A 24,567-nucleotide genomic window follows, 5' to 3' on the forward strand; every position below is an offset into this window, starting at 1 on the left:
TTTCCAGTTAATTTCCTTTAATGCTAAAGCTTCCTAAAGCTGATTTCCATTACTTAGAATAAAGCCAAACCTTCCTTAGTACAGACTACAAGAGGGATCATCCTTGTCCTTGAGGACTCCCACAGCATAGAATTACGACCAAGGAGCAGAAGCCACAGTGGGAAAAATTTCAGTTGAATACATGCAAGAATGTTCTAAGGACCAGAGAGATGCATAGACTCAGGTGGTGAGCTTCATATCCTTGGAGGTTTTCCAGTGAGACTGGTCAACCACTTAGATGTAATATTATCAGAGAATTCAAGCCTTCACTCCAAGATTAGCCTGGTTAATGATGATAGTGATGACGATGAGGGTGGTGGTGGTAGCAGCTAACAGTTTTGTACCCTTACCTGGGTACATGATAAGTGTTTAGCATGCATTGCTTCATTTAATCCTCACAATAACTCCATGAAGAAGTATTGTTACCACAACCATATGGCAAATGAGGAAGCTGAGCCTCCAGAAGTTAAGTAACTGGCACAAGGTCATTCATCCAATGAGCCCAATTTTAAATTCAGGCTGTGGGAATCCAGAAACAATGCTCTAGTTTTGTTTTGTGGGTTTGCATCTGCGGTATATGGAAGTTCCCAGGCTAGGGGTTGAATTGGAGTTGCTGTTGCTGGCCTATGCCACGGCCACAGAAACTCTGGATCCAAGCTGCGCCTTTGACCTACACCACAGCTCATGGCAACGACGGATCCTTAAGCCACTAGGCGAGGCCAGGGATTGAAGGGGCATGGATACTGGTCGGGTTGGTAACCCACTGAGCCACAAGGGGAACTCTGCCGGGAGCCTGTTTGATGACTGTTTCCCAGAAGCAGACGTGATCCAATTCAGCAGAAGTTTCTTTTAGAAACATGCCTATAAAAAGGTCCAACCTCTACCTGATCATTCATGATTATTTTAAATAATAGGGAAAATGGAAGGTTCCTATCATTTCCTTAATTGAATAAAGGAGACAGACTTGGAAGTGTCGTGCTGAATGCTGAACAGACTCCAAGCACCTAATTAGAGCATTTACCTGCAGAGTTTGCTTTGCAGGGGTGGCGCTGAGCCCTGCTTCTCTTCCCCACCTGTTTCTGATGTGTTTCTGCCTGTTTGGGAGGTTAACGCCAAGGCCAGCCCGATGTGCGCTTTTTTAATAGAATACTTAAGCTCATTCTTGTTGTGGAGCAAACCACAGATCTTGGAAGAATCTTCCGAGGTTTTGTTAAGCCTATTATGATGTTTCCAAGGAGATGGAGTCCAGCAGAAGGCAAAGGGGGGTTGTTGTGTTTTGTCAGGAGCTTGTTTACCCAGCTGGGTTTGGAAACTCATTACTTTATTATTCATCTCCACATCTCCAAGCAGGTGATGCTTGCGTCTAGAAGCCAATTGTGTGCTTTCCACCACCACGAATCTAAAACTCTCTCAAGCAACCTATTTCAGATATATAAAGAGAAGCACGTTAACATCTCTAGACGTGAGTCCTGCTGGCTTGATGTAGGAAATGCTGGTTGCTTAAAGCTGGATTGAAGTTTGAGTCCCAGGCATGGGATGGGATATATATTTGGGAGCCCCTGGGTGATGCTGATAATAAAAGCTGAAGTCTATGGAGTACTTAACCATATGCCAGGCACTCTGCTCTGGGGCGGGGTTGAGCCCAGGTGAACACTGTGTCTCCATTGTTAACAGGGAAAATAAAACTTGGGGTCTCTCCAACCAGGGACCATCAGGAATCTATTTCAAGCACAGAGAATGAGGCTGTGAATATCATGGCCTGGGTTATACTTCCTGCATCTACAGGGCAGCTTTTTTAGGAATATAGGAACCTCTGAAATCATAGGCAAAAACCCGGCAAATTGCATCAATCTGGGGATGTATATTTTTTGGTTTTGCTCGCTGTTGATTTCTGTTCCCTAACTTAAACTTCTCATATTAGCACGGGAGTCAGCATGCTTTTTCTGGAAGGAAGAGATCAAATGTTTTAGACTTTGTGGGCCCTGTGGTCTCTGTGGTATGAAAGGAAAAATCAAAACAGAGTCAGTATTGCTGAAATGGAGCTGGGAGGCCACTGAGAAGTGTGACTTATGCACGTTTCTGCCTGGACGGGATCTGAGATTTTGACCGCTTATCATCTTAACACAGCCATCCAGAACATTTGCACAGTGTTCCAAAAACTAAAGATACTTGTCAGACATCAGACCCTTACCCTAAAACAACTCAACAGCCATCCCTTAAGGACAAGTATTTCCTTTCTTGTGTAAGAGTACTGCCTCATGGCTTTTGCTTTTATGAACCTTGACTCTTTCTCTTCATCAGAGCGCTCTTTCTATTTTACCTGAATAGCAATGTCCCAATCGCTATCCTTTTTTTTTTTTTTTTTTAAATCCTTGCCCTAAATAAACTCTTTTCTTATTTGCAGGCTTCTGCTTTTTTGTCGTTATTGTTGATAGTTGCAATTATTCAACTCTGCTCTTATAACGCAAAAGCAGCCACAGGGCAATAAGTAGATAAAGGGAGGGTGGTGGCTGTGTTTCAATAAAACTTTATTTATAAAAGGTGTAGTGGCCTCAGGACTATAGTTTGCTAACCCATATACAGCATATAGTAGGTGATTCAGAAATATTTGTTGAAAAAAAAACCCTCTAAAGTAGAAAGTTCAAACAAATGGCATTTAAAATGCAAAACCAATCTTTGTAAAATGTTTATAACAGTAAACTCTTATTGTACAATTTTTGGAAAATTACAAAAAAATACATTTAAAATAAAAATCATGACCAAAAGATAACCAAGTTAATAATAATTTGGCGAATAATTATTTCCTTTTTGTCATTTTCTTATGAAGTTTTTTTTTTTAAATGGGTAAACAACTAGAATTTTAAAATATTACAATATGTATTTGCTCTATTTTTCTGGAAGGTGACAGATGATGCCAGCTTTCTTTAGGACTGTATCAAAAGGACTAAGTCTTCTGTTTAAGGTAATGAAAGATCACTCCCAAGCTTGCTTGATCACCTGTGTCCCTTTACATCCCAGGTCACTTTTCTGTCTGTGACTTCAGGTTCTGAAAAATCTTAAAGAGCTTTTTGGATCCCAAGGAAGATTTAATTAAAAATCTCAGTAGAATTTCAGCATTGAGTTCTATTTTGCTTGTATGGTCAGGGGACAGGGGAGGTAACTCATTTAACCAAATGTGGCACTTCCTGCCTAGTTTTGGACCCTTGCAATTGCCGTTATTATTATTGCCCAGATATTTTGAGACTGTGTTGTCCTAACATGAACAAGAAGGGCTGTGATGAATGTTGAGCCAAAGGATTAATAAGTTGGTATGAGAGAGAACCATCAGGGATTTTTTTATTTCTATGACACAGAGAGCAGTAATATTCCAGTTCCCCTCCATTGGTACACACACACATACGCACACCCCATCCCTGCGCATCTTTGAGGGTGTTTGACCTGCCCTGGTCTGATATTTATGATTATGTAGCCTCTGTTGCCTTGCATAGTCTTTTACTCTTCTTACCCCATCCCCTCCCACCACTGCCCTGTCCCTGCACACACATCCTGTGCCCTGTATCGCTCACTCTTAGAAGCCAGAAAGCACATGATCATCTAAAACAATTCTAAAGGATGTTGGAGAAGCATCTAGCACTCAGAAAACCCCAAAGCTGCCAGACCAGTGATGACCACCCCTTCCCAAATTTGGGAATGGAAAATCAGCAGCAAGCCTTTACATTTTAAAAGTTTTAAATTATGGGTATTTGGCTTGGCAGGAAGGGAGGTGGCCCCATCATATGCAGGTGGCATGTTCGATATGTGTCCACGCAGGCTCTATGTTTTTGATAATGACTGCAGAGAATTCCACCTTGTACCCTCCAAACATCCTCTGTTCCCTTTAAAATTCTATGATGGTCCTTTGCCAAATGCACCGTATCATGTCCCCTTTGAGTGGTTGGATGCTCAATCTGGGGGCTCCCTCCCACACTAGGAGGGATGAGCATATGAGAAGACAGCGGGGAGGGGTGAAGTGCCCATCATGGACCTGGTGCTCTCTGTTCTTGCTCTGATTTATTCCACCCAACAATGCTGTTGGTAGGTGGAGCATCTCTATTTTATGGATTGGGACAGACTCTTTTTGTTAACAAAGACCACATTTTCTCCCTCCTGCCTCCCTCTCTTCTAAAGCTCTTAAAACCATGCCTGGTACAAAAATAAGTACTAAATAATTGTTAGCCATCATTATTCTTGTTGCTATTTTTGTTCCTGTACTCAGCAGGGCTGTGGGAGCAGCAGAGTTCTTACACGAGGATCTGCTTTGGCCTTGAAGAGCCTTGCGTTTGCATCTCAGCTCTGTCTTTTATTTATAAGATGAGCTCTCTTGGGCATGTTATTTTCTGATTCTTAGTTTCCTCACCTGAGAAATGGGGGGTGATAATAGAAGCTTTATTATGGACGTGTTTTTGAGGGTGGAATAAAAGGTCATTCTGTCAGGCCCTGGACTGGAATGAAAACCTTTCACTACCCAGAGGGGTTTGCCAGCCCACTCTGCCAACTGTGAAAAACATATGGTCAACTAATCTTTCCATAAATGCTTATGGAATGTCTACAGTGTGGCTGCTTATGTTGTAGGCCCTGTGGAAATAACTGAGAACTTATATCCCAGTTAGGAAGAGCATAACAATAAACAATCAAACAAGGAAGAAAGCAAGTAGATATATTTGGATAGAAATTAATATTATGAAGAAATCAACAGAGTGCCATGACAGTGATAGGAGGCAGGGAGAGGAGGGCCATATTAGCAAGGTACCAGGAACGAGGCGTATGAGGGGTGTCTTTTGAGTTGAGAGTGATGAAAAGCAGCCAGCCAGGGAAAAGTTTGGAATATGAGAACAGAAGGAATAGTAGGTGCAAATTTTAAGTAATTTTTCTGCCCAAATTTCCCATTAACTTCTGATCCATATTTTCCCTCTCTGTTGAACAGCAACCTGTTTATTAGAGGTTGCCTAACAGCACAATACTCTAGATCAGGTCAGTCTAGGGACATTCAAGTTCTAATCAGAAACTTGGGAGCAAATCTAACTTGGAGATGAATAGCATGTTGACCTTGATAATTAATGAATGCTGTTTGGATGGCTGTTCAATTTTGGAAAATTCCTAAACCCTTGATGGGCTTCAGCTGAACACCAGAGCCTAGTTTCTTCCTCAGAAACCATCCCAGAACTGTGTGAGCACAGATAGGTCTGGGAGCTTCTGGCTTCCAGCAGGTGAGATAAGAAATCTGTTAAATCACTGGTTGATTTGACCTCAGAAACTCACAGAAAAAGAGATCAGATTTGTGGTTACCAGAGGTGGGGGGGTGGTTAGGGTTGGGGGCCAGGGTGATGGTGAGAGGGGATTGGATGAAGGCAGACAAAAGATATTAGAAACTTCCAGTTGTGAAATGAATGAGGACTAGGGGTGTATATCTATCATGTATAACATGATAAGAATAATGAACACTGCTGTATGTTATATATGAAAGTTAAGAGAGGAAATCCTGAGTCCTCATCACACATAAATCTTTTTTTCTGTTTCTTTCATTGTGTATCTATAGGAGGTGATGGATGTTCACTAAACTTACTGTGGTCAGCATTTCATGATGTATCTAAGTCAACTCATTGTGCTGTACACTTTAAACTTAAACATCGCTCTATGTCAGGAAAACTGGAAGACAGGAAGAAAAGTGTTAAACATTCTGCAGGATCATCCCAGAGAGGGTCCAAACCCCTGGGCCTGATGAGATGTGGTGGTTAGTTACCTAGAAATAGACTGCAGAGGCACTTATTCATTTAGCTGGCATTGTTTAGCACCTACTGTGTGCTAGGTGATCTTCTGGGTAATGGGAGTAGAAGGATGAGTAAGACTTACTATTGCTCTGACAGAGCTCATTGTCTTTTGGGCACTTGAATCATTGCTTTTGTTGTTACCTGTTGTTTGGCTTTGGGCTTATCTCTGGGACTAGGTTTTCACATCCACAAATTGATGGGATCCAACTAAGTGACTGGTGGGGTCTTTGCAGTCCAAACGGGGCTGCTTGACTGGAGCAGGAAAATCCATGCTACAGAGACAGGGAATGAGAGTCAGTAAAATCTTACATGGTTGGAGTTCCTGTTGTGGCTCAGCAGGTTAAGAACCTGACATAGTGTCCATGAGGATGTGGGTTCAGTCCCTGGCCTCTCCTGGTGGATTAAGGATCTGGCATTGCCATGACCTGTGGTGTAGGTAGCAGACGTGGCTTGGGTTTGGCATTGCTATTGCTGTGGCATAAACTGGCAGCTACAGCTCTGATTTTACCCCGCCTGGGAACCTCCATATGCTGCAGGTGCTGCCCTCAAAAAAGAAAAAAAAAAAAAAGAAAAAAAAAGAAAGGAAAGAAAGAGAGAAATAAAGATGTGTTCTTAGAACTAGCAGCTATACAACTTACTGGTAAGTTTCTAGTCAAATTTCAGATTGGGTTTGGAAGCACAGTTTTCAAGTAAATATTAGGAGAAAGGGTGATTCAACATGGATTCACAAAGCAAAAGCCATTCACTGATTAATTCCAGAAGCATATTTTTTGAAGCATATTTTATGTATATGTTCTAGGTACCGTTTTAGGCACTGGGAATTGAGCAATGAATAAAACAGTTAAAATATTTTTTTTTTCTTCTCTCATGGTATTTATATTCTAGAGAGGATAGGAGGAGTAGCAGACAAAAACCAAGGTAAATAAGTAAAACCAGCTAGTTGTGAGATGACAGTAGGTCATGTGGAGAAAAATAGAGCAGGGAAGGGGATAACAATGCTGTGGTTTATTTTAGTTTTAAAAAGGGTCATCACTGAGGAATGAGGAGTGATTGCTTAATGATTATGGAGTCTCCTTTTGGGGCAATAAAAATGTTTTAGAACTTGATGGAAATGATGGTTGTATAACACTGAATCTACTAAAAGACAATGAATTGTACATACAAAATAGGTAATTTTCTGTTATGTGAATTTTACCCCCATAATAGAAAAAGGGTCATCAGAGAAGGATTTTTTTTTTTTTAAAGTGATATTTGATAGGGACCTGAAGGAAACGAGGGAGGGGGTCCCTTTTTCCATTTTTTAAGATTCCATATTTGCATAAATGAGATAATGCTATTTTTGGGGAAATATCTTGTGACCCACATTGCATGGGTTTTCCATGACTCAGGACCAGTGCTACGTAGCCGGGGCTAGCTCCACCTGACCCCACTGTCATGGCCAGGGTTGAGATCACCTCCAGGTGAAGCAGGAGGTGGCCAGCCCAGGCACGGACTCAGAGGCTCTTCTGTGTGGACAATGAGTAATCTGAGAGACTGTGTATTACCTGAAGAAATGATTTAAAATATTTTAAATTTATTTTGTGTTATTTTCATTCTTCATGAATTTTGCCTGTAGGCGAGGGCTCATGATAAAGTCACTATCTGTAATAAATTGCATTATTATCTGAGAGGTAATGGGTGTAAAAGCGAGACCAAATCAGTTGTATGTTCATTTTTTTTTTCCAGAGAAGCTAGGGAACAATGAGAGTCCCTAGCTCTTTAAGGTTCTCTAACAGGTTATGGGCTCAAAAAAATTAAGATGCTCCAAGCTAGCAAGCTAATTTTTCTTGTCACAAATAGCAATAGGCATGTTGGCACAAAATCCAGTTTGGCTCCATTAGGGGTAGTGAGGAGAAGACTGGAAGAGGTTATTTTATTTTCAGCCACCAGTGACAGAGGTATTTCTCTAAGTAACTTTTGCACTCATCAAAGTTGTGGAATGTACCAACACACTGTGCTGTTTAAACCAGGACCACTGCCAGGAAAGTACAATGCAGAAGAACTGTACAGTAGGAGGGTGTTTTTGCTCTACTGAACTCTTACTGGATATGTCAACACATGGGGCAATACAAATCTTCCTATACTGTAAATATGAAGTGCAAAAAAAAAAAATCTGAACTGTAAAAAATGCACAAAGACCCATATGCAGGTATATTGATGTTGTAATGGGAATATATTAAATACAACCTATTTGTCCATCAGTAGAAAACTGGTGAAAAAAACTACGGTTCAGCCAGATAATGGAATAATAATATATATAATAGTAATACAGCTATTAAAAGGATCAAACGGATCCATGCACACTGAAATGACATAATCTTTAGGGAATATTATGAAGAAATCTGCATATAGTATGCTTCCATTAGTATGAAAATGAGTATATATATATTTGTATCTCTGTCTTTGTCTATATCTATACCTACACCTATATGTATCACAAAACAATATTTATGTCTATTTTGTTGCTTTTATATGAATAGAATATTTCTGGCAATCTTTATAGGAATCTAATACTCTTGGTTGCCTTCTGGAGAAGACTGAGGGGTAGAGTGGGTGGGAAATCAGAAACAAGAGGAGAGTTATTCTTCATTTGAAATTCATTCTATTTGGTTTAAAAATAAATAACGGGGAGTTCCCTGGTGGCCTGTCAGGTTAAGGACCTGGTGTTGTCACTGATGTGGTACAGATTTGATCTCTGGCCCAGGAACTTGTGCATGCCGTGGGCACTGCCAGAAAAGTCAGAATGTCGAGTTGGAAGAGGGGATATGTTGTGAGTGGGGGATGTTGAAGATGGGACTGGGGGACCTGGCCCCGGCTTTGGTGAAAGAATAGGGTTGCTTCTGATTCTTGGGGATGGTGGTGGAAGCAGATGAGACAGAGTGCTGTACTGTGTTTCATATGGGGTGTGCTGGGAGGGAGGAAAAGGATGCTTGGGAACCCAGTTCCCGTATCTCCCAGACCTTGTTATAGGTCCATGGATAACAAGTGAACCGTTCACCCATCTGGCAACTGAGACTTCCAAAATAAGCTCTTCTCCTTCCCTCCACTTCTGGCAAGCTTCTCTGTGTTCTGTAGTATGTTGCAAAACTGGTCATATGCTTCTTTCACTAAGTGGCGAAGCCTGCTTATCTATCCTTTGAATCAGGGACATCCATGTTTTTGTTTTTGTTTTTTTTAACCAATAGAAAGTAGCCTCTTTGCAGCGTCTTCATATTTTTGGAGCCCTCCACCACCATGTGGACAAGCCAGGATAGCATCGTGGATGATGAGAGATGTGGTCAGAGACTCCTGTTGCCTCTGAGTCAGCCAGCTACCCCCCAGCCACATGAGTGAAGCCGTCCACAAACAGCCCCAGTAAACCATCAGCTGATCATAGACACACACAAGAACCTCAGCTAAGCAAGCTGAGGCCAGAAGAACCTCCCAGCTGAGCCCGGTTCAAGTTGCTGACCCTAGAATGGTGATGGAAATAAATGCTGTTTTTGCACTGCTAAGTTTTGGGGTGACTTGTTACATAGAAGTAGGTAACTACTACATTGAGCATGCAGGGATGGACGCCAAAGCTCAAGCAGTCAAAACAGCCAGGAGAATCCAGGGTTTTGTTTTCAAAATTTTAATTTTGTATCTGACATTTAGTCAAGATTTTTTTGTATAGGGACCACTTTTATTGTATTCTCTTATTCTCTTATCCTCTATTAATTCTTCAAATATGGGACTTTTTAGATCCCCAAGCCTTTCTGGACCCCAACCTCTTCAGCATGGCAGGAAAGGGAGCAGGGAGGATGGTTTCAGTGTTTTTCAATCTATAATTAGCTGCTTACAAGAGGTGACAGAGTTGGGGCATGGAGCCGGCGTTCTTAGAACCTACACCCCTACCCCCAACTTTAATCAGAGCAACTCTACTTTTATTTGTTTACATACGCATTTATTTAAAGAATACATTTTTGTGTGCTCACTCTGTTCCAGTCCTATATTTTTTAGGAATCCTGCTTGCCAGACCGTTAACTGATAAGTCTGTTTGTTCACTGTCAGAAAGATTCATCTGCTTTAAAAAAAAGTTTGAAATCCTCTGCTGTGTACAGTATTTTCTCAGAATCCTTTTCAGAAGGTGGAAGCATTTTCCTGGAAAGGTAATTTTGGCTGTCGTTAAGTCAGAGCTGTCTGCATGTCTGCCAGGAGGCGGCCTGGCTGGAGGAGGGGCAAGGGCTGGCTTTCTGGAGGCCTGGATGGAGTGGAGGGTGCAGGACAAAGCAGGAGGGCTGTGACTGGGTCATAGTCACTCCAGGGCCCCCTCCTCAAGTTCAAGTCCTGAGCCCCAGCTCTGCCCCACCCTCAGCTGCTTCCTGGCAAGGCTTCTTCTCTCCTCCCTCTGCATACCCAGAATATCCCAACTGCCAGTGGCAGCAGCCAGAACGGAGCAGGCTTCCTTGACAGTGGGGTTTGATGGCTTCATTTTCCCTTCTGCTCCCTCACATCTTCTGTCTCCTCTCCAAGGCCTGGTGCTCAGCAACCTGGCCAGAGAGGAAACAGCCACCCTTCTGCCCCTTCTCTCTCTTCTCCCATCCTTTGAGTGACGGTCTGTTTTGGCTCCTGTTTACCTCTCGGAGGCCTTCGCACACAAGAGGTGGACAGGGGATGAGGAATCAGGAGGCTGAGTTCAGGAGACCAGCTCTGTTTCTTCAACTGTGAAGAGAGGGACTTGACCCCAGGGATCCCCTCAGCTGCCAACTGGAGCCAACTCCACTTTCTGGCCACAAATGCCAGGGCTAGATGAAGGCTGTCCAAGGTCTAGCCTGTGGCCTGCTCTTTCTTTGTTAAAAAGGAGATTTGCAAAAATACTGAATCACACCCGAATGTAATGCAATATCATAAATCAACTATATTTCAATTAAAAAAAAAAGGTGAGAAAGTGTTAGGATGTTGAAGACAGCGGAACCCCAAACTGAGACTTGTTTTCCCTAATGAGAAAGACTCCAAAGGGAGTTCCCATTGTGGCTCAGGAGGTTAAGAAACCAATGTAGTATCCATGAGGATGTGGGTTTGATCTCTGACCTCACTCAGTGGGTTAAGGATCTGGTGTTGCTGCAAGCTGTGGTGTAGGTTGTGGATGTGGCTTGGTTCTGGCATTGCTGTGGCTGTGGTGTAGGCTGGGAGCTACTGCTCTGACTTGACCCCTAGCCCAGGAACTCCCATATGCCTCAGGTGCAGCCCTACTGTATAGCCCAGGGAACCATTTTCAATATGCTCTGATAAACCAAAGCGGAATAGAATATGAAAAAGTCATGTGTATATGTGAATAACCGAATCATTTTGCTTTATGGAAGAATTAGTATGACATTGTAAATCAATTATATGTTAGTGAAATACATTTAAAAAAGAAGGAAATTACTACCAAATTAAAAATAAAGAAGGATGTGCCTTGTAGGGACCTAGGGGAACCAGGGATAGAGATCCTATAAGGCCTGTTTAAGTTCTAAACATCTGTAATTATTTAATGTCTGTGTCCATACGTCTTCTCCATCATTTAAATCCCCCTTATTTTGCTGGGTGCTGAGCCTGTCCCAGGCCAATGCCCCAACAAGTGTGAAATCAGTGTGGACATTGGTTGTGGGAGGAGTCTACAGATTCCACGGGAAACATCTCTTTTCCCTCCTATCCACCTTTGCTCCTTTGACTTCAATCTGATCCTAAGTCCACGTGCATTAAAATACAGGGATATTTATGTTATGTGAAAAGGATTTCTTGAGATTGATGGCTCTTGGAAGTTGGTTGTTGGAAGGTTCTAAAGTTTCCACAGGAAATTTCTCATTTCCCTCCCTCCATCTTTGCTCCTCTGACTTCTGTCTGATCTTAGGTCCACGTACATTAAAATACAAGGACATTGGAGTTCCTGTCTTGGCTCAGTGGTTAATGAAACCAACTAGTATCCATGAGGATGTGGGTTCAATCCCTGGCCTTGCTCAGTGGGTTAAGGATCCGGTGTTGCCGTGAGCTGTGGTGTAGGCCACAGATGCTTCTTGGATCCAGTGTTGCTGTGGCTGTGGTGTAGGCTGGCAGCTCCAGCTGATTTGATCCCTAGCCTGGGATATGCCACGGGTGAGGCCTAAAAAGAAAAAAGCCAAAAAAAAAAAAAAATATATATATATATATATATATATGGACGTTTATGTTATGTGAAAAGGAGTTCTTGAGATTGACTGCTTAGTCCCTGCATTGAATATGAAGAAGATGTTCAACCGCTTCAAACAAATACTTGTCAGGTATTTATTTTGAGACTAGTGTTGCTCTAGATGCTGGGAAACCAGCAATGAGGGGGCAAAAGTGTCCTGTCCTCACAGAGCCAATGGGGAGGCAGACAGAAAAGACGTGGAATAGCAGTGGGGGTGGTTGGCAGAATAATATCCCATCCTCCAAGATGCCTACATCCGCATCACCAGAACCTGTGACTACTTTATGTTATATCAAAAATGGGAATTAAAGTAGCAGATGGAATGAAGGTGGCTAATTAACTGATTTAAATCAAGGAGATTATCCTGGATTATGCAAGTTGGCCCATTGTAATTCTAAGGACCTTGACTTTGGGGAAGAGGGAGGCAGAATTCTGACTCAGGGAGACAACAAGCATAACGAGAAATTGCTCACTGGCCATTGCTGGCTTTGAGAATGAAGAGTCACAAACCAGGAACGTAGGAAGCCTCTAAATGCTGGGAAAGGCGAGAAAACGGATTCTCCTCTAAAGCCTCCAGAAATGAGCTGAGCCTGCTAACACTTTGATCTTAGACCAGTGAGACACATTTTGAACTTCTGACTTTCAGAACTGTAAGATAATTAACTTGTGTGGTTTAAGTCACAAAGTGTGTGGCCATTCGTTACAGTGCTCATAGGAAACTAATACAGATAATAGCTCTTCCATCTGCATTTTAGTGGTTTTTTTTTTTTTTTTTTCTTTTTTCTTTTTCTTTTCTTTAGGGCCATACCTCTGACATAGGGAATCTCCTGGGGTAGGGACTGAATTGGAGCTGTAGCTGCCAGCTACACCACAGCCACAGCAATGTGAGATCCAAGCCACATCTGCGACCTACAGCATAGCTCACGGCAACGCCAGATTCTTAACCCACTGAGTGAGGCCAGGGATCGAATATGCATCCTCATGGATACTAGTCAGGTTTGTTTCCGCTGAGCCACAATGGAAGTCCCTTTATTTTAGTTTTCTCTTTGTTTTTCTGTTTGTAGGAGCAAGTGTCCTGGGGTCTTTAAACATCTTCTCCATTCCTGGGGAGATGCATCGCTTAAGGATACCAGGAGCAAACTTTGCTGTGGCTTCTAAAATACAACCCTCCCCCCAAACCCCAAAAAACAAAAAATGGATGCGCTCTTAAGTGGTACTTTGAATCTCATTTTCTCTCTTAGTGCCTCAGGCTCCCCCACTTAAGAACCTTGCCATATGGCAGTGTGTTTCTGGGCTCCTGTGATGCAGGCAGCCGTTTGACAAAAGCCGCCCCATTGAGGATGCTGGAGGCTGGAGTGTGCTGAGAGACCTGATTTAAAAGGTCTTGAACTACAGTACCATACTTTTGCTTGGTGCCTGCAGCCTATGGAAGGGGCATGTAAGCTGCTGAATGGGACTGGCTATGGCATGGTACCAGCTGGAAAGCAAGAGGCTGAAATTCTTTTTCAAATGCCTGAGTGTCCCTCTTGCTTTTTGTTTATTCATAAAGGTAGATTTTAATACATTTATATTGTGATGTATAACACAATCAGAAAAGTGAAAATAACCACACATATACAGCTCAGTGAAATAGCACAAAGCAAACATGTGTTAGAGCATCACCCTGGCTAATGAAACAGAACATTTCTGGTATCTGGAAGCCCTCTTTTGCCCCTTCTCTGTAGCTATTCCATTCCCCCTTCCCAAACAACCACTGTCCTACCCTCTCAAGACTCTTTTTTCTTTTGTGCATTAAAAAAAATAATTGTAAAAATTCAAACAATGTCAAAGCTAAAGAATGATTGATCATGTGTAAGCAAGCATTTCTAATAAGTAATTCTTTTCTCTATTAAAATTATTATGAAATAGTGTGCAAAATATAAGCAACAGCTGGTGCCCCTCACACTCCTTAAGAAATAAAACATAATCAGTACTATTGAAGCCTCATATGTTCTTTTTCCTGATCCCTCCCTCCCTCCCTCAAATGTGGTATTTATTAACTCCAGACATTTTGTTATATTTCCACTGACTACATTTGTGTACCTAAATAATATATCATTTTATTTTGCATATTTTCATACCATACCATACTGTGCACATTTTTTTTTTTTGCTCAATACTATTTGTGAGATTCACCTAGGTTGATGCGTGGAGCTCTTGCTCATCTGTTTTAAAATGTCTTCATGCAATTCTTATTGTGGCTCTATCGGTTAAGAATCTGACATACTGTATGAGGATATAGGTTTGATCTATGACCTTGCTCAGTGGGTTAAGGATCCAGTGTTTCTGCAAGTGGTGTAGGCCTCAGCTGCAGCTCAGATTCAACCACTAGCCTGGGAACTTCCACGTACCATAGGTATGGGTGTAAAAAAAAGTGTTTTCAGCCTCTTTGCATTTTTATTTATTTATTTTTGTCTTTTTGTGTTTTCTAGGACTGCACCCATGGCGTATGGAGGTTCCCAGGCTAGGGGTCTAATCAGAGCTGTAGCTGCCGGCCTATACCACAGCCACAGCAACACCAGATCTGAGCTGTGTCTGTAACCTATACCACAGCTCACAGCAATGCCGGATCCTTATCCCACTGAGCGAGGCCAGGAATTGAACCCACAACCTCATGGTTCCTAGTTGGATTCGTTAACCACTGAGCCACGACGGGAACTCCCTCTTTGAATTTTTGCAAAGAAAGAGAAAACATCTGCCGTCTCTTCCTTTTCCCAATCTGTCATCAAAGGGAAAGGCAGATAGGGGTTTGGTACCAGTAATTCTCCAGCTCTCTCTGTGCATATATATCCATATGCACATGTATACACATGCAGAGTTTTAAACAGTTATAAACATTGAATCCTCAAAATAGATATGAGCCCAAGCTTTGGATCTGAATGGCAGCACCTTCACTTAGATGCTCTGTGACCTTTGGTAAAATATTCATCTCTCCGTATTTTACTTCATTCATCTATAAACTGAGGTAATAAAAATAGCAATGTCAAAGTTTTGGGGAATGGATTCAGTAAGATGATACATGTGCAGTGAATACCTTAGTTTCTGGCCTGTAGCAAGTGCTTTAATAAATGTTAGCCATTATTATTATATGGTCTCTACAATGTGCTTTTTCCATTTAATAATTTATCACACCATCTTTCCATGTCTGTAAATGTAGGACTATATTATAATGGGAAAACACTTATATACATACAATAACTATTTACAAACCAGAGGACTCATTTAGCAACACATCATCATGATCTATTTCAACCTCTTTTATTGGTCATTTGGGGCACCCCTGCTTTCTATCCTATATCCAGAGGACAGGGCAAGGTGGAATATTCATTATATGCTTCAGGAGTTCTTAGCCAAAGACGGTAACCCCTGCAGGTCTGTGGATAAAATGTAAAGGATTAGTCAACTTGGAAAGGCAAAATTTTTTTCATGGACCTCTCCCTGATTTGTTAGCATTTCTTCAGTGATGACTATAGGCAACAAACCACAGCAGAATTAACACTTCCTGTGACTTGGTCACCACTGGAAATCACAGCTATTTTCTTATAATTGTTACAGAGTCTTCAAATATCCTTCATGCTCCTTGCTTCTTTGAAATTACAGTCATTGTCAGATCCACTGCTAGATTTTTTTCCTTAATGTGTTTAATAAAGAGCAATGTGTATTGCATATATATTGCTATATCAAAAGTTTGATCATTGCCATAACTGTATTTCAGTGTAATTCTATTCCTTTGGAATACGTGCATTCTATTTTACTCATTTAAAATTATACCAAGAAAGAGTCCACAGGCTTCACCAAATTGCTGAAGTGACCCATACCACTAAAGAGATTAAGAGCCCCTTGGATTTTCTGACCAAGGTTTCTAAGTATAGAAGATACTTGCTATACTTTTGGCTTCTTGGAATCTGAGGTCCTTATATTTGGGGGAGTCTTCCAAATGATGCATAACCTGCCTCCTTGCACAGAGGCTGAAATGATAGGCACCCACTCTGCTGATTCCCTCTGCAGCTGGAGCATAGACCCATCAGATGACTCTGTCAGTCAACTGTACCAGCCCCAGACTTTTCAGTCAGAAACTGATGAAGACAGAGGGCCAAACAGAATTTATTCTGGTAAAGAGAAGCAGCCACATCCTCATTTTAGAGGCACTGGTAGTTATAGGTCTAGTGGTAACATTAATGCCCAGCATTGGTGGTGCTGGGCATAGAAGCCATGAAGTCTTTATTGCCTATTGGAGATTCTATAACTACCCCAAATCCTTTAAACAAACCTTCTTCTTTCTTAAAAAATCAAAACAGTTTCTGTTGCTTGTCATATGAATCCTGGGCTTGGGGGGTGGGTTTTCAAAGACAAACCCCCTATAGTTTTGGGAATCCATCTCTAAGGTTTAGGACTCCTGTTTCTCTCTCCGTTTTGAAAGTGCTATTTGGTATGTGTGTATTTCCACAGCAAGTGAATACTTCCAAATAATAAGGGCAAGACCCACAATGTGGTAGCCATTCTCCATAACGGCATCCAGTGTTCCTTGCTCCCTGGTCGTCACACCTGAGGGTAATTCCCTCCCACATTATTCCAGGGTTGGTCTGTAGAGCACATAGCAGAAGCAATGGATGTCATTTCTGAGACTAGGTTATGAAAGGCTGTGGCTTCCATTTTGATGCTCTTTCATGTGCTTTTGGATTCCTCACTCGAGGGAAAGCCAGCTTCCACACTGTGAGCAGCCCTACGGAGCAGCCCACATGGTGAGAATATGATGCCTCTGGCCAAAAGCCAGTGAAAAACTGAGGCCTGCCAACAAACATGTGAATGAGCTTGGAAGTGGATTTTCCACACAAATTGAGTCTAGTGATGACTACAGCCCTAGCTCACAGCTGGACTGCAACCTTGTGAGAGACCCTCAGCCAGAACCACCCAGCCAAACTGCCCCTAAATCTCCGACCCTTAGAAAATGGGTGAGCTAATAAATATTTGCGAATTTAAGCTATTAAACTTTTTAAAGCTATTAGCTTTTTAAAGCTGTTAAACACGTAATAAATAACCAAGACACAAGATTAAATAAAATATTCTTGCTGGTAGCTCAGTGGACAGAAAGTATGATACAAGAGTAGTTGGAGGCAACATGGTGTGCCTTTCTTCTAGTATACAGACAGTAGAATACAAATGGATAATAGCCATTATATATAAAGAGTTCCTATGAGTCAGTATGATAAACTACCCCATAGAAAAATGAGTGTATGACCATGAGTAAGTCACTTAATCAGTTTCCTTATTTATAAAATTGGGATAATCAAGTGCCACTTTCACAGATTTATTAAAGTCATGCCTGGCACGGAGCAAAGTATGATGTAAATGTACATAAAACAGGTAATTTCCATAGAGAAAAACAACATGATTTCATTTAAATGTGGAATCTGAAAATAGTTAAATTCAAAAATAAATCGAGATGGGGGTAATGAGGTGGAGATGGGGGATGTGAGGTAAATGGGGAGATGTGGGTCAAAGGGTACAGAGTTTTAGTTATGTGGAATGAATAAGTTCTGGAGGTCTAATCCCACAGCATGGCGACAATAGGGAACAATACTGTACTGTATACTTGAAATTTGCAAAGAGGGTAGATCTTTACACACACACGTAACTATTAGAGATAATGGGTATGTTAATTAGCTTGATTGTGATTATATGTATACAATGTGTATGTGTATATTCACAATGTATATACTCTTGAATAATGGGGTTAGTGGAGGTTAGGGGCACCCACCCCCTGCCCAGTAGAAAATCTACAATTATCTTTTGACTCTCCCTATAGGTAGCTACTAACCGTCTACTTGTCTGGAAGCCTTACCAATAACTGAACAATTTACTAATACATATTTTGTAAGTTTCATGTATTACATACTGCATTCTTACAATAAAGAAGGAGAAAAGAAAATGTTAAGAAAAGTCTAAGGAAGAGAAAATACATGAACAGTACTGTACTGTATTTGTTGATACTGCAAGTTTATGTTGTGTGTTTACACACACATTGAATGGTCTGGCAGAACTTACCTCAACATTGTCTGCTATGATACAAAACACTGTAGAGGCTATATGTACTGCTACCAATAAACATCAATAATGAAAAGATAATGTGAACAAAATTATATTTATTTTCAAGTCTAACAATTCATGCATTGATAACAAAGAAACAGCAATGTAGGCCTAACGTAACTGATGGTGCCATGCATAGTCTGTAAGTGTGTGCATACATTTTGATAAATTTTAACCTTTTATAATAGCTTTGCATATATTTTGTGGCAGTGAGTGATAAAATGGACTAGTATCCACATAGATTTTATGCATTCATAACATACCTAACTGTATCTTAACTTTTTTCAATATTTTGAGGCTACCCAGTTTGTCTGCAAGTTTTAAAAAATGATCACAAATCTCCAAAATTTTCCTAATATATTTATTGAAAAAAACCGCTAGTGTGAGTGGACCCACACAGTTCAAACCCCTCTTGTGCAAGGGTCAACTGTGTATGTCAGAACATTATGTTGTATATTTTATTTTAATTAATTAATTAATTTTGCTTCTTTTAGGGCCTCACCTCCAGCACATGGAGGTTCCTAGGCTAAGGGTCGTACCAGCTACAACTGTCGGCCTACACCACAGCCACGTAATGCAGGATCTGAGCCGTGTCTTCGACCTATACCATAGCTCAAGGCAACGCCAAATTCTTAACACACTGATTGAGGCCAGGAATCGAACCTGCATCCTCACGGATCCTAGCCAGGTTCATTAACTGCTGAGCCACGAAGGGAACCCCTCAAGTTGTACATTTTAAATACATACAATTTTATATATAAAGGATATCTCAGTGAAGCTGTTTAAAAAAAGATCACATCGCAATGAGATGCTGCTGTATAGCACAGGGACTATATCTAGTCACTTGTGATAGAACATGATAGAGGAAAATGTGAGAAAAAGAATGTGTATAAATATATAACTGGGTCACTTTGCTGCACAGCAGAAATTGACAGAACATTGTAAATCAACTATAATAAAAAATAAAAGTCTTAAAAAAATAAAGCTTTACACCTATCTTTACCTAAAAAAAGAGAGAGAGCACAAGATCTCATTGGTCTGTTAGGCAAAAGAAAAAAAAAAGAAAAGAAAAAACCTCCAAGACTCAAAAAATAGTTATAAAATAGTTGATAAGTTTAAGAAAGTTGCTCTACTTCTGCAAAGAGCAGAGAAATAAGTCCAGTCACCTGTGCTGAGGATAGTGTCTAGCACATTGTCAATGCTCAGCAAATATTTATTGAATGAATCAGACACGAGTGAAGGAATGAATGAATCAGATGTGAGGGAGAGTGTGTACAGCGTGCGGATGTGGTCGAAGAGATGTAGACAGAGGGGAGGGCCAGGTGAACATCACAGGGCAAGAACAGGCCTGGCTTGTTTGAGGACAGTCAGGAGTGCTGTGTGGCTGGAGGAAAATGAGCAAGGGGGAGGACCGGGAAGGGGCCAAGGCAGGTCCTGGGATGTGAACGGACTCGTTCATTGTAAGGACATTGGCTTTTCTGCTGGACCAAGCGAGGAGTCAGTGGCAGGTTTTGGGCAGAGGAGCGACATCCTCTGACTGCTGTGCTCTGAATCACCTAATGGGGAAAGGGATGACTCAGGCCAGGTGGTCAGCCATGGAGATGGTGACAAGGGTCAGATTTTTCATTGTTATTTTTTATTTTTATTTTTTAATGAATTGACATTCTATTTTGGGTCTAATTGGAGCTGCAGCCGCTGGCCTATGCCAGAGCCACAGCAATGCTAGATCTGAGCTGTGTCTGTGACTTACACCACAGCTCATGGCAACGCCAGATCCTTAACCCACTGAGCGAGGCCAGGGGTCGAATGTGCAACCTCATGGTTCCTAGTCGGATTCGTTAACCACTGAGCCACTGCAGGAACTCCCAGGTTTTCCAGTTTTAAACAGTATACATCTATATCTCAATTTAATGATCATGTGACTTTCTTCTTTGGTTTGTTAATATGATGGATGACATAGACTGATTTTTGAATATTGAAGCAGTATAGCATTCCAAACTCCATTTGGTCATTGGCTATTCTTTTATGAATGCATTGCTGTATTTAATTTTCTAGTATACATGTGTCAGATTTGAGATATGTTTTGAAGGTAGAACCAGGGCCAGCTTCACGGCCGCATGACTTGTGGTATCCCACAAGTTCCCTTGCTCAGAAGAACTTCGTGATTGGCTTTGAGGTGGGAGGGAGATGGACCCCTGGGCTGAGAACAGTGGGGACTTGTTAGGCTGAGTAAATTGGGCCTGGCTTCTCTTTGATACATCAAGGAGTAGCCAGAGTAAAAAGATGAGATGACCACATCAATCACTCCTGGGGTCAAGGAAACCTCCCCAACTACACATGGACAGAAATACTCCTCGGGGTCAAAACGGAGGGGATGCCAGGCCATAATAAGTCCTGATACTGCCCCATAACCCTTTGCTCTGAGATCCGTTTTGGCCAGAACATGTGCACGCATATCGGGGAGGGCCCTGGGTCCTGTTAGGTGTGAGAAATAAAACAAGATAGTTGGCCAAAGGAAAGCAGGAAGAACTTCCCTATGTAAGTGGTTTAAATCACCTTGCTGGCACACTCATTCAGGGGATGCCCGCCCCCGAGCTCCTCCTTTGGGTGTGTGTTCTGCTTTGCTTCTGCCTTAGATAAACAGACTACTGCTCTGTGTGCTCTCCCACATGTTGTACTGTGTTTCTAACAATAAATTCTGTACCTGTTTTCCTAGCCTTTGCCTCCTTGAAATATTCTTGCTTTCAACAAGGGGCAAGAATCAGGGCAATTTTGCTTTTAGCCTTTAGCTAGTCTAGTGGCCAGGATTCCTGGTTTTCACTCAGGCTGCCCAGGTTCAGTTCCTGAGCAGAGAATTAAGATCTCGCTTTAAGCCATCGCTCACTGCTGTCTCTCTGAGATCAGTTTCATGCTCTGCTCTCACCATCTTGTAGTTCTTAATAACCTTTGGATAGCATCCCCATTTTCATTTGACACTGGGCTCCACATATTATGGATCTAGTCCTGGAGAGAACTGACAGGATTTGTCAACAGATTGGAAGTGCGGTTGGAGAGAAAGAGAGGTGTCAGTTCACGCCAAAGTTTTGATCTCATCCATTCAAGTGGAAGTTGCCAGGGAGTGAGATGGGAATACTGCGGGATGGCCAGGACCAGGGGGGATGTGAGACCCTGGAGGGGGGGGGACTTTTCTAGGACATGAGGTCACTTGGGAATGATTTGGGGGTCCTCTTTTTGTTTTTGGTCTTTTTAGGGCTACAACCTCAGTATATGGAAGTTTCCAGGTTAGGGGTCAAATTGGAGCTGCAGCTGCCGATCAGCCTATGCCACAGCCACAGCAATGCCAGATCCGAGATGTGTCTTCGACCTTCACTGCAGCCCACACCAGATCCTCAACCCACTGAGTGAGGCCAGGGATTGAACCTGCATCCTCATGGATGCTAGTGGGATTCGTTAACACTGAGCCACAATGGAAACTCCTTGGGGTCCTCTTTGGGGAGAGTTTCCCCCACTTAGGTTTCCAGCAGGGCCCTGTCCCCACCCCAGTCTGATTCTAGCCTGAAAACCTAACAACTGCAGCAACAACAGCTGTGTCCTCCTTGGGGACAATGGTCTGACCTCAGAGGGGCTGTGCCTGCCACTGACTTATTTTTAGAATTTCTCATTTCTCCTCAACGGCAACTGGCATGAAAAATTCTGAGGCTGGATGGGAATGGCTGAATAAAAACCTTTAATTAAGAGTTAAAGACTTTAATCTGCCTATAGCTCAGTTTTACTCCTAAATCCTACAATTTTTAAAAGAAAAAGCAATTGAGAGAACACAAAATGCCTTCCAGGACAGAGCCAGGAACATGTTGCGCCCAAACAATGGTGGTCTCTGGGGCAATTAAACTCTTCACTCTAAAGATGGTGGCAAGAAAACGTGTTTCTCCTCCCCATCAAAAATTTTTTCCCAGCTTGCCGGTTATGCTAACTCGGCCCAGAAAGTATTCCTTCTCTCATTTTACTTCTTTTTTTTGGCCACTGGAAAAATGGAAAAAAAGTGTGCACATGTGTCTTTTTAAAAATTTATTTATTATTATTTTTTTGTTTTTTGCTTTTTAGGGCCTCATCTGTGGCATATGGAGTTTCCCCTGCTAGGGGTTGAATCATAGCTACAGCTGCCAGCCTACACCACAGTCACAGCAATGCAGGATCTGAGCCATCTCTGTAACCTACACCACAGCTCACAGCAAATGCTGGATCCTTAACCCACTGAGTGGAGCCAGAGATTGAACCCTCATCCTCATGGATACTAGTTGGGTTCATTACTGCTGAGCCACAACAGGAACTCCCACACTTTTTTAAAGATGCAAATTCCCACAATTTGTCAGAAGGAGGCAGGCACTTGCGTCAGGAAGGACAGATGCCAGTGGCTGATAGGACTGAAAGGGAGAAAAAGCCCTTGTGTTTCTAAGATGTAAATAATTTAAGATTGAGGAGTGCTCACCTTTGGACCTGCTCTAGCTGTTGGGAACTTGGGCCGTGGGGAAAGCAAAACTGCTGAGACAGGAGAGAGAGAGGTGAGCTTACTGGACTTGGTTCAGCCAAGAGAGCAGCTGATGTGCCCTGGTAGAGGAAGACGTTGGTGGGGAAGATTCCATGAGGACTGGGACCCGTCTGGCACTTGGAGTGGGCTGTGAATGGGGACCCCCTTCATCACATGGGTTGAAAATTCTTCTTGCTACAAAAAGAATGGCAGAGGCAGATGACTCCTACCATGGCAAGAGAAAAGGGGAAAAAAAAATAGTAATAAGCAGTGTTCATATAGTTCTTCCTATATCCAAAGTAACCTTCTAGATTGGTAGCTGGCAGGTGTTTTCTGTAAAGGACCAGGCAGTTGATATTTTAGGCTTTGTGCCCATATGGTCTCTGTAGGAACAGCAACTACTCAACTCTGGTCCTGTAGTGTAAAAATAACCAAGGACAGTATGGAAATGAATGGGCGTGGCTGAGTGCCAATAAAACTTTATTTCTGGACACTGAAATTTGAATTTCATTTTTCATGTGTCATGAAATAGTCGTCTTCTTTTCATTTTCCCAACTTCGTAAAAATACAGGAAACATTCTTAGCTTGCTGGCTCTGCAAAAGCAGGTGGCAGACTGTATTTGGCTCTTGGGTGACAGTTTCCAGACCCCTCTGCTAGACACTTTGTATATGTTAACTCTTTTCAACTGTCAAAATCTTGTAATAGCCACTTAGACAGATGAGTGAGCACAGAGAGAAAAAGCAATTGCCAACAGTTGCTCTTACGGTGGGTTGAATTGTGCCCCCATCCATTCATATGTTGAAATCCTAACAGCCGACACCTCAGAATGTGACTTTATTTGGAAATACTGTTGTTGCAGATATAATTAGTTAGGATGAGGTCATTAGAGTGGGTCCTAATTCAGTATGACTGGTATTCTTACAAAAAGAGGAAATTTGGACCTAGAGATGCATGCAGGGAGAACTCCATGTGAAGATGAAGGATGAAATTTCAATAATCCAAGGAATGCCAAAGATTGCCAGGGTACCACTAGAAATTAGGTAGAACAGATTTCTCCCCTGCAGCCACTAGAGGGAACCATCTTGTTCATCACATGTTGATTTTAGAACTTTGGAGCTGTGAGATGATCCTTTTCTCCTGTTTAATCAACCCGTGTGCATTGCGAACTAATGCAATTACATAGCCAATAAGTGGCATGGCTGAGGTTTAAAGACAGTTTGCTTTCAGAGGTTAGGTACGTAACCACTGTTCTATCCATTCTGACCTTAACTTTGTAATGAAAAGTAAATCAAGTGTGACTTTAGAGCCCGATAGAAGCAGGTCCAACTCCTGGCTACCACTTGTAGACACTGTGTGATCTTGGGTGAGTTACGCAATCTCTCTGAGCCTTGCTTCCCTCATTGATAAAGTGGAAATTACAAGATACCCATTTGATAAGGATATGGGAGAATGAGGATGTTATACAAATAAAAGATGATGGAGTTCCCATTGTGGCTCAGGGGGTTAAGAACCCAACTAGTATCCATGAGGACACAGGTTGGACCTTGGCCTTGCTCAGTGGGTTAAAGAATCCTGTGTTGCTGTGAGGTGTGGTGTAGGTCGCAGATGTGGCTCAGATCCCAGCTGCTGTGGCTGTGACTTAGGCCAGCAGCTACAGCTCCAATTGGACCCCTAGCCTGGGAACTTCCATATGCTGAATGTGCAGCCCTAAAAAAGCCAACCCCCCGCCCCCCAAAAAAAATAGTAATAAAGAAGCCTATGGCCCATAGGAGTTGCTCTGTTGCTGCTAATCATTTTTGTTATTTGTGACATTTCTTGGACTGTTTTATTACGTTTTCAGTCTCTCAAGATGCCATTTTTG

At 42.0% G+C, this 24,567-nt stretch overlaps 1 long non-coding RNA gene across 5 annotated transcripts in view; it reads left to right on the forward strand.

Annotated features, from left to right (window-relative positions):
• Nucleotides 1-24,567, forward strand: part of LOC110259931 — a 385,411-nt gene that overhangs the window by 46,741 nt on the left and 314,103 nt on the right. The window contains exon 4 of one of the 5 annotated variants that reach the window (XR_002342413.1): nt 13,119-14,029. The exons of the other annotated variants lie outside the window; for them this stretch is intronic. This is a non-coding gene — a long non-coding RNA (uncharacterized LOC110259931). Of the gene's footprint in view, nt 1-13,118; nt 14,030-24,567 lie in introns of those variants that run through there. 5 annotated transcript variants of the gene reach the window in all.

Source organism: Sus scrofa, chromosome 3 (genome assembly GCF_000003025.6).
Source record: "Sus scrofa isolate TJ Tabasco breed Duroc chromosome 3, Sscrofa11.1, whole genome shotgun sequence".
Taxonomy (NCBI): Eukaryota; Metazoa; Chordata; class Mammalia; order Artiodactyla; family Suidae; genus Sus; species Sus scrofa.